General features: G+C 44.4%; 1 long non-coding RNA gene across 1 annotated transcript; it reads right to left on the bottom strand.

The window, feature by feature from the left end:
* Nucleotides 1–7458: 7458 nt before the first annotated feature.
* LOC124244187 (uncharacterized) lies at nt 7459–9988 on the bottom strand. Its single transcript, XR_006889909.1, has 3 exons — nt 8702–9988; nt 8224–8334; nt 7459–7774 (listed from the first exon to the last, which is right to left on the bottom strand). It is a non-coding gene; the product is annotated as an uncharacterized LOC124244187 (long non-coding RNA).
* Between the last annotated feature and the right edge of the window lie 219 nt (nt 9989–10207).

Raw genomic sequence — 10207 nt, 5'->3', positions numbered from 1 at the left:
ACCCTAACCCTAACCCTAACCCTAACCCTAACCCTAACCCTACCGGACCCTAACCCTAGCCCTAGCCCTAGCCCTAGCCCTAGCCCTAGCCCTAGCCCTTACCCTAACCCGAACCCTAACCCTAACCCTAACCCTAACCCGAACCCGAACCCGAACCCGAACCCGAACCCTAACCCGAACCCGAACCCTAACCCGAAACCTAACCCGAAACCTAACCCTAACCCTAAACCCTAACCCGAACCCTAACCCTAACCCTAACCCGAACTCTAACCCGAAACCTAACCCTAACCCCTAAATCTAACCCCTAAATCTAACCCTAACCCCTTACCCCTAACCCTGACCCGAACCTGAACCTGAATCCTAACCTTGAACCCGAGCCCTAACACAAACCTGAACCTGAGCCCGAGTCTGAACTCTAACCCCACCCCTAATCCAAACCCAAACCCGAACCCCAACCCAAGCCTGATCCTGAACCCTAAATCCTAACCCAAACCCTGACCCGAACCCTCACCCTGACCCTGACCCCGACCGTGACCCTGACCCTAACCCTAATGTTATTTTACTTTAATTAATTTAAACGTAAATGAAAATATCTCTATGAGTCTAGTAGCTACTTCTTGTATGAGGTGGATCTGTAGTGTTGATGGTGTCTATGATAGACGTGCTTTTGAGTGACTCCTCTCTCACTCCTCCTTTGGAGAGAAATTATCTCATTTATGGCTTTTGGAAAAAGCAGCCTTATGTCCTGGACATAGCATATTTAACTGGTCATAATAATCAATCCAAAATGAGTCAATTAGATTCTCTCTCTCAAGAATCTGGAACTGAGATACTGAAAGACTGCATCTATTGGGTAATGATGAGTTGAACAAGTAGGGTTGGTATTAAAGACCGTACCATAGAAAGCCAAAGCCATGTGCAACCTGAAGTTATGTTGGGGTGAAGACTAGAAACTACGTAGTGAAAGGAGGGAAGAGAGGGAGGGAGGAGCGGGAGGGAAAGAGGGGGAAGAAATTGTGTTGTCTTGTGAGTGATGGATATAATACCTGAGCTTTGTTGAAGACATTGTTTCTGATTTGGGGGCTAGAGAGGAGAAAAAAAGAAATAAAGATGTGGAGGAAGAAAAAAATAAAAAAAGTAAAAGGAAAACATCTTAATGCAAATTCTAGAATTAATGGTCATATGCATTGTCTAATAAGCCAGTTTAGAAGAGCTGTGTTCTTCAGCTGAGACAGAACAATTTTCTTTCACATGAGAAGATGGTTGTCTTTGATCTCTCTTTGAGAAAGAGACACGAGTTTGGGCACATAATGGTTTTCAATAAATACTTGTTGAATGAAGGAATAAATGAATGAATGAGTGAAGCAGCAAAGAGGAAAAGCAGCACCTTCCTCAAGCAGTCAGATCAACCTCTACATTCAGCAGCTTTTTTCAGCTACATCATCTTGATTTGTTCTCTGATTTGGCTTTTAATTATTGTCTATTAGTCTTGTCTTTCCATTGTTTCTTTTTCAAAAAAATCTAAATTGACAAATAATTCACATACCACAAAATTCACCATTTTAAAGTGTACAATTCAGTGGTTTTTAGTGTATTCACATGATTGTGTAATCTTTATCGCTATCTAATTCCAGAATATTTTTCATCACCAGAGAAGGAATCTCTTGCCCATTAGCCCTGTTCCCTTCTCCTCTTAGTCTCTAGCAACCATGACTCCATCTGCTTTTCTCTGTGAATTTGCCTACTTTGGACATACAACTCCTGGTTATAGAAGTAGGAGTGTAATTACTGCGTCAAAGAATGTGAAATATATGTTTAACTTTTTGAGGACCTGCCAAACTGTTTTCCACAGAGGCTGCACCATTTTACATTCCCACCAGCAATGTACGAGGGGACAACTTTCTTGACATCCTCACCAAATCTTGCTATTTTCCATTATAGCCATCAGAGTGGGTGTGGAGCGGTATCTGGTACTTTTGATTTGTATTTCCTTAGTGACAAATGGCGTCAAGAACCTTTCCATGTGTTTATTGGCCATTTGTATATCTCCTTTAGAGAAACATCTATTCAAATTCTTTGCCCATTTTTAAATAGGGTTATTTGTCTCTTTATTGTTGTGTTGTAAGAGGTCTTTAGATATTCTGGTTATGAGAACCTTATCAGATGTAAGCTTTGCAAAAATTTTCTTCCATTCTGTGGGTTGTTTTCACTTTCTTCATGGTATCTTTTGAGGCATAGAATTTTAATTTTTATGAAATCTAGTTTTTCTATATTTTCTTTGGGTGCTTGTGCTTTTGGTATCATATCTAAGAGAACGTTGCCTATTCCAAGGTCATGAAGATTATGTTTTCTTCTAAGAGTTTTATAGTTTTTGCTCTTACATTTAGGTTTTTGATCTATTTTAAGTTTTTGTATATGGTGTGAGATAGGAATCCAATTAATTCCTCTCCTTGTGGATATCCAATGTCCCAGCACCATTTGTTGAATATATCATTCTTTCCCCATTGAATGGTCTTGGCACCCTTATCAAAAATCAATTGACCATGGGTGAATAGGTTTATTACTGATGTCTCAATTCTATTCCATTTTCTATATGCCACTCCTTATGCCAGTGCCACTTACTGTAGCTTTGCAGTAAACTTTGAAATCAGGGTATATGAGTCCTCCAACTTTGTTCTTCTTTTTCAAGATTGTTTTGTCTTTTCTGCATACCTTTCATTTCCATGTAAACTTTAGAATCAGCTTGTCAATTTCTGCAAAAAAAGGGTGTTAAAATTTTGATAGGAATTGCGTTGAATCTGTAGATCACTCGGAGAAGTATTGTTATCTTCACAATATTAGGTCTTCCAATCTATACACACAGGGTGTCTTTCCACTTATTTAGGTTTACAAAAATTTCTTTTCAACATTTTGTAAAAGTATACAAGTTTTGCACTCCTTTAGTTAAACTTATTCGTAAGTATTTTATTCTATGGATGTTATTGTAAACAGAATTGATTTCTTAGTTTCATTTTCAGATTGTTCATTGCTAGTATATACAAATACAACTGATTTGTATACATTGATATTATATCCTGCGATGTTGCTGAATTGGTTTATTGTCTGTAATAGCTTTTTTGTGGATTCTTTAGTAGACATCCTTGTCTTCTTCCTGATCTTAGGGTAAACACTTTCAGTCTTTCACTGTTAAGTATGATGCTAGCTATGAAGTTTTTGTAGATGCCCTTTCTTAGGTTGAGGAAATTCCCTTCTAAGTTTATTGAGTCTTTTCATTATGAAAAGGTACTGTATTTTGTCAAATGCTTTTTCTGCATCTATTGTTATGATCATGTGAATTCTCCCCTTTATCCTATTAAAATACTGTATCATAATGATTAATTTCCAGGGTTGGACCAACTTTGCATTCCTGGAATAAATCCCACTTGCTCATGGTATAGTCTTTTTTCCATTCTTTCTTTTTTTTTTTTTTTTTTTAAAGATTGGCACCTGAGTTAACAACTGTTGCCAGTCTTGTTTTTCCTGCTTTTTTCTCCCCAAATCCCCCCAGTATGTACTTATTTTAGTTGTGGGTCCTTCTAGTTGTGGCATGTGGGATGCCACCTCAACACGGCCTAATGAGTGGTGCCATGTCCGCACCCAGGATCTGAACCCTGGGCTACCAAAGCAGAGCATGCAGACTTAACCACTGGGCCACGGGGCTGGCCCCCTCCATTATTTCTTGAGGGCACAGATTTTACTTTTATTTCCTTGTGTCACCCAAAGCACTCAAACACTGCTACAACTGGATCAAGAAGAAGTGCCTAAGACATGCAATCATCATTGCATGTCTGGCTGTCATGTTGCATGTCTGATTGTCATGTTGCGTGTCATGTTGCATGTCTGACTGTCATCGCATGTTGACTGTCAGTCAACATTAACATGAGCACAAGGTGATGGTAGTCTGAACTAGAACGACAGGTCCAAATAGAAATCTCATTTTAATGAATAAGATAAAAATTAGAGGGGCCAGCCGGTGGCCAAGTGATTAAGTCCGCAAGCTCCACTGTGGCAACCCGGGGTTTCACCAGTTTGGATCCTGAGCGCAGACATGGCACCTCTCGTCACGCCACGTTGAGGCAGCGTCCCACATGCCACAACTAGAAGGACCTGCAACTAAGATATACAACTATGGACCAGGGGGAATTTGGGGAGATAAAGCAGAAAAAAAAATAGAGATTATTGGGTATAGGGGATTATTAAGTTTCCTAATGTCAAATAATCCTTACATTCCTGGAATAAGCCTTGTTTGGTCAAGATCCTCTATTCTTTATTTTTCAAAAAATGTTTTATTAAAAAAGAACATAGCCACAGGAAAAAAGTTTATCTTAAGTGTACAGCTTAACGAATTCTCAAAACAAAACACCTCTTTAACCAGTATGCAGATCAAGAAGCATAGCATCATCAGCACCCTGTAAGTCTCCACTTCAGGCCTCGTCTCAGTCACTAAAGCCCCCAACCCAACAAGGATCACCACTGCCCCAACTCTGACACCACGATTAGTTTTGCCTGCTTTGAACACTTCATGTGAAAGGAATAATAGGCTCATTTCACTCAAGTGTATTTGTGGGATTTATTCGTATCACCGCATGTAGTTGTTGGCTGTTCCTTCTTCTTGGTGGATGATTTCCCTTTATATAAATATGCCACAATTGATTAACCATTCAAATGTTACTGGGCATTCGGGTAGCTCTAGTTTAGAAATATTATGAACACTGCTGCCATGAATACTCCCATACCTGTCTCTTGGTGAATCTATGTACCTTTTCTGTTGGGTATATACTCAGGACAGAATTGCTGTTCTTGAACTCCTTTACAAGGATTTTTTTCTATTCATTACAAAATAGACAATTATATTTTTAAAGGAATATCTCAATTTTCCATGAACCTTTAAATATAATTTTTCTCATTCCAGGAACATGTAATTTCTCAGGTAAAATTATTAGCCTATATGTCATGCTTTATTCTGGAATTGTCGATAGCTACACTGACCAATACAGTAATCACTAATCAAATAACGCTATTGAGCACCTGAAATGTGCTATAAGTGTAAAATACTAAAAAGACTTCAAAGACATAGAACAAAACAAAGAATGGATAATATCTCAATAATTTTTAAATATCCATTACAGTTGTAATGATAGTATTTTGGATATAGTGGGTTAAATAAGACATGTTATTAAAATTAATATCATATTTTGTTTTGCTTTTTAGCTGAGGAAGATATGCTCTGAGCTAGCATCTGCTGCCAATCGTCTTCTTCTTGTATGTGAGTTACCACCACAGCATGGCCACTCACTGACAGATGAGTGGTATAGGTCTGTGCCCAGGAACTGAACCCAGGCCACAGAGGTGGAGTGCGCCAAACTTAACCACTAGGCCCCAGGGCCAGCTCTCACATGTTTTTAATGCGGGTACTAGAAAATTTTAAACTACATACTTGGCTCACAATTATAATTCTATTAGACAGTGCTGGTCTATACTATGAAATTAAATAAATGGATAAAGATTGTCTTCATATTTTATATGGACACTCCCTAAAGTTCTTTCTGACAAAGCTCATGCTGTAGGCTACTCTGTGCCCTACAACACTGGCACTCTGTTCCTGTTACATGCTTCATGGGTAATGAATACTTCTTAACTGTTTGATAAACTTTATTTTTTGATTTTTAGGTTGAGTCCACAGTGTTTAGCTGCCTGATGATAATATTCCTGAGATAACAAGAAAAGATGGCAAAAGTCTGTATGGAAACACAAAGAGTAGGAATTGGGCATGAAAAGTTCTAATTGGTAAAATTTTCAATATTTCATCAAAACAACTTTCTTGAATTGTAATTCCTCACAGATTAACATGAAGTTAGGTAACACTTACTGCAGAATAGGTACGAGAGACTTTTACACATTGAGGGATACGGGCAACTACTTGCGCTCAAAACTGATTGGGCTCGAACTAAAGAAGCCTGCCTTAGGGCCCGTCAGACACACTTTGTCCATCTGCTTACCCATTAAAGTAAAGAGCACGCTCTCAAGATAAGAATGCAGACTGCCCCTCCTTCACCCTACTGATAACGCTACCTGAATTAGTCCCTTTCCTGACATCAGGGTCATGTTGACCTGCTAATTTGCAAGTGAACCCCTCTTTGAAACTTTGATGAATATGTATCCTGGGTGTGTTTAATGTATGTTCTTTGTTCTAAAAAGTTATGCCTGCACTGAAAACCATGATTCTCCAGAACACTTTCTTCCTTTCTGGAAAAGTCCTGACAGGATTATAATCCTCACCTTGGCTCAAGTAAAACTCACATATCTCTCATATCTGTTGAACGATCATTGGTTATTTTGCATCGACATGTATAAAGTATTTTTAAAGAGTGAGTCCATTGTTATATCACAGGGACTTTCACTTGCATTGGTGAAGCCACCTACTCCTTTTTTTGCTCGTGGTAGAGTGATGTGAAACACAAATTACTCAACCATAACAGAAGTGGCCACCACAGACTGATTATTCCTTTCACTGGATATCATCTGAATGAAGAATTGTCATCATGCCACAGGCCAAAAAGCCAGCTCCCCCTTGGAGGATTGCTAAATGTGATACTTTTCTTGAACTATAGATTCTGCATTAAGTAGACTTCGAAAGATATAAAGTAAACATCTCAGCTTTCTTTGTGAGAAAAAAAATCGGCCTCAAAGGATGTTGGAGTCACCTTAACCCTCATCTGACGTGAGAAACCTGGGCCGAATCCGACCTTTGTTGAAGAGTAATCTTTTGCTGACAGGGAAGAGAGGTTCACTCAGGGTCACACCCAAAGTGAGAGGTGTTGACTGTGAAAGGGTAGCTAGAACATGGTTTGGGAGCAGACCGATGCAGTGTAGCCCAAGGGACTGGGACAATCGTCTCCCCAGGGAGCAGGTCTTTGAGGCCATTACTCCATCAGCTTCCCTTGGACTCTGCTCCCACGACCTTTGCCTGCATCTGCCTCCTACTTCCTGCTCCCGTCTGCTTTCTGAAGCGTTTTGCTCTCTGGAAGCCCACTTCTCTGCCTCTGCCTAAAGCCCTCTCTCGGCCTCAGCCTTTCTGTCAGACAGCACATTCTCTGTTTTCTCCGCTTTCAACTTCCAAGGGAGAATCTGATTGGCTTGCCTAATGACCAGAGGCTCTGCGTGGTGAGGACTGTTTGTTCCAGGTCACCTCCTAGGACGACGGCCAGTTTAGGGCCCGTGTGCTCTTGGGTCACATGATCGCTCAATCCAATCAGCTCTGGGGGAGGGGAGCTTTTGAGTAGTTATTTGTGCAACTTTTGCCCCAGGAATAGTTTGGGTCATTCCTCTCAGTGTTACCACCGAATCAGGTTCATTTTCGCCCGTCACCCAGAAAGCCAGACACCGAGATGACGAAATTGCCGCAGAGAGAGGGTTTAATCACAGGGCAGCCAAGTGAGGAAACGGGAGAATGAATCTCAAATCTGCCTCCCAGAAAATGGGGACTCAGGGATATTTACGGGGCAAAGGACAAGGTGGTCTTAAGCCTGGAGATAGATGACTGGAGGTGAGGAGAGGTCGGGTAATTGACGATCTGTGCAAGCGTAGTCAGACTTCATGCCTCTTCATGGGACCCATGCTCACAAAATGGCTGTTAGCATGATCTGAGGGTGGAGTTCTTAGCCTCTTGACATCAAAAGGTTGCTTATGGGACATCCGCACAGCCTGGATGATGAGTTGGCAGTCTCAACTGGGCCTAGAGTGGACAAAGGGGTCCTAATTCCTGAAAAACAGCTCACCCACCCATTCCCATGGTGACCCAGGCTCCAGGGAGATGTTATCTATGGGAACCGAGTGGGAGTCAGATACCATATTGCCTAAGCAGCACAGGCAACAATGGGCAGGGGAACAGCTAAAAATTGTAATCAGTAATTGCAAAAAGGAAAAGAAAACTTTAGCTACTACCTAATCATCAATGGCTGTTTGCCGGTTTCATCAGCAGGGCCTCGGTTTCCTTTCCAAAGGGACTCTAGGTATAGCAAGCATATCGCGCGCGCACACACACACACACACACACAGATGAAAACAACAGTGACTGAAATAAAGGGAGTACGAATCGATTGAATCATGCAGTCAAACATAGGAAATAATGAATAAAAAAGGGAAGAAACCTATATTGACCCAGGATAAAAAAACTAGCTTTACCCCAGTAACGTTTCTCTGCAGTAAGACAAATCGATGTTCAAGAATGCGTTTTGCTTTGCAAATGGAACCATCCTGCTGTCATCAGTGGCAGTTTTCTGGCGGCGCCTGCTCCTGGCATACAGAACAATGTCACGTTCCTCCTAGGACACCTCAACATTCAGCACTTTGGGGGCGCTTTATCTCATATGTTAGGAGAGAAATCTTGGCAATATATCAATGCCCAGGACCAGATGCGGGGTTGGGGATCCCTGGCTCTGAGGAGAGCGAAAGAAAGGTGGCGAATGGCACCTCTGGGTCCGTTTTCCCAGAAGTCTCGAGCGCCGCACACCTGTCTGGAGTCTGCCCCTTGGTGCGGCGATTCCTCTCCTGAGTCTCCTGCTCAGAGGCTTTTTCCTGGAGTGTGGGCGGCCCCTTTCCTGAGCGCAGAAACTTAGTCCCCCACCCCCACCCTGCTCCTCCTCCTCCTCGCCCGGCTCACCAGCCCTTCTCTTTGTCACTTCCTTCCTCAGCCTCTTCCTCCCCAGTGCGTTGGAGAAGATAGCCAGGTCCGGACCGACGTACCCCAGTTTTTCATCAAAAAATAAAAGGAGGCGGAGAGGTGAGCGAGTCCCCGGGGAAGATGTGGCCACGTGTAAAGGATGGACCCGGGTACCCGGCGAAGGCGCAGCAGCCAGGGGAATCGTGGGCTGGGACCCGGGTCCCCAGAGCGGGCTCAGCTCAGCACCGCCAGACCTGGGCGGAGACGGCGCCCGAGGAGCGGCGTGCACCCTGCTGCCCCTCGCCGGCGGGCTTCGGCGCTCGGCTCACGTGACCGTAGCCGGCCGGGGGCAGACCGGGAAGCGAGCAGAGATGTCACCGTTTTTAAGCGGGGCAGCGTGTCCGCTCTGCACTTGGCTCGGGAGCCGATGCAGCAAGGCTAGGCAGGGAAGGGCTGGGGTGAGGGGAGAGCCCCCGAAGCGTTGAGGGACGCCTTTTGCAGCGCGGGCGTTGGGCGCGGCGCGGCGCGCTCCAGGGTGCGCCTGGGGTGCATGGTGGTGCATGGTGGTGAGAGCACCCGAGGGGCTCGCGGAGCCCCTGGCCGGGTCTGTTTCTGCGGCCGGTTCGGGCGCTCGCCTGGCGGCGCGCTGGCTTGCAAGGGCCTCGGGTAGCACGGAGGCGGGAGTTGCCCAGACAAAGGCTTCCGGGACGCGGGCCTTCCCGGGAGACCACCCCGGGTCCGCTGTGCTGCCCGGAACGGGGACCGAGCCCTGCGCTCCCCAACTCTGCACCGGGGCGGGGGTAACCGTGTGACCTGCGGGGGACAGGGTCCCGGGACCCCTTCCGGGAAAGCTCCCCAACTTGGAGCCAGGATGACCAAATATGGAGTGTGTGCGCGCCGGCGAGGAAGCAGGAAGGAGCCGGGTCGTCTTTGACTGGCTCCAGCTGCTGGTCAGGGACGCGGAGGCGAGCTGGGAAAGGTGGCCCCCATGGTAGGTAGAGCTCGCTGCTGCTCCCGGACGTCCCCGCTCCAGAGGCTTTGTTCTTTGAACGTTAGAAAATCTCTATGTAATGCCTCCAAACTTTAACAAAAAAAACGATAGGGGTGTCCTTAAATAGGCTCTTCAGCGCATATTGATGGTGGAGCATTTCAGCATATGCCCCGACCCTCCGGCATTCGCTTTCCTCGTGATTCCAACGCGCCGTGCCTAATGAGATTGTCACAGGCAGAGGGCCCGGAGCGTCTGTCGGCGCCTTCCCCGGAGCCCCCTGTTGATGAGCTCTTTCTTCCCCTTAGACTTGCTCTGCTTATGGCCTCTCTTCATTGTTCTTGATGTTGCTGTCACTCTAGTCCCAGGCTTCTGTCCTTATAAAGTGTCCTGGGCCTTCCCATAACAATGAGTATTTTCCCCATTTTCCCACTAAATAATAAAATAAATAAATCATGCCAAATGATGTATGCTAGCAATCGTTTCTAAGCCTGTTATTTTCCTACTTGTTAGGGACT

Source organism: Equus quagga, chromosome 8 (assembly GCF_021613505.1).
Source record: "Equus quagga isolate Etosha38 chromosome 8, UCLA_HA_Equagga_1.0, whole genome shotgun sequence".
In the NCBI taxonomy this organism is placed as follows: domain Eukaryota; kingdom Metazoa; phylum Chordata; class Mammalia; order Perissodactyla; family Equidae; genus Equus; species Equus quagga.
The sequence above is the reverse complement of the archived record's forward strand: the minus strand, read 5'-3'. Positions and strand labels throughout refer to the sequence as shown.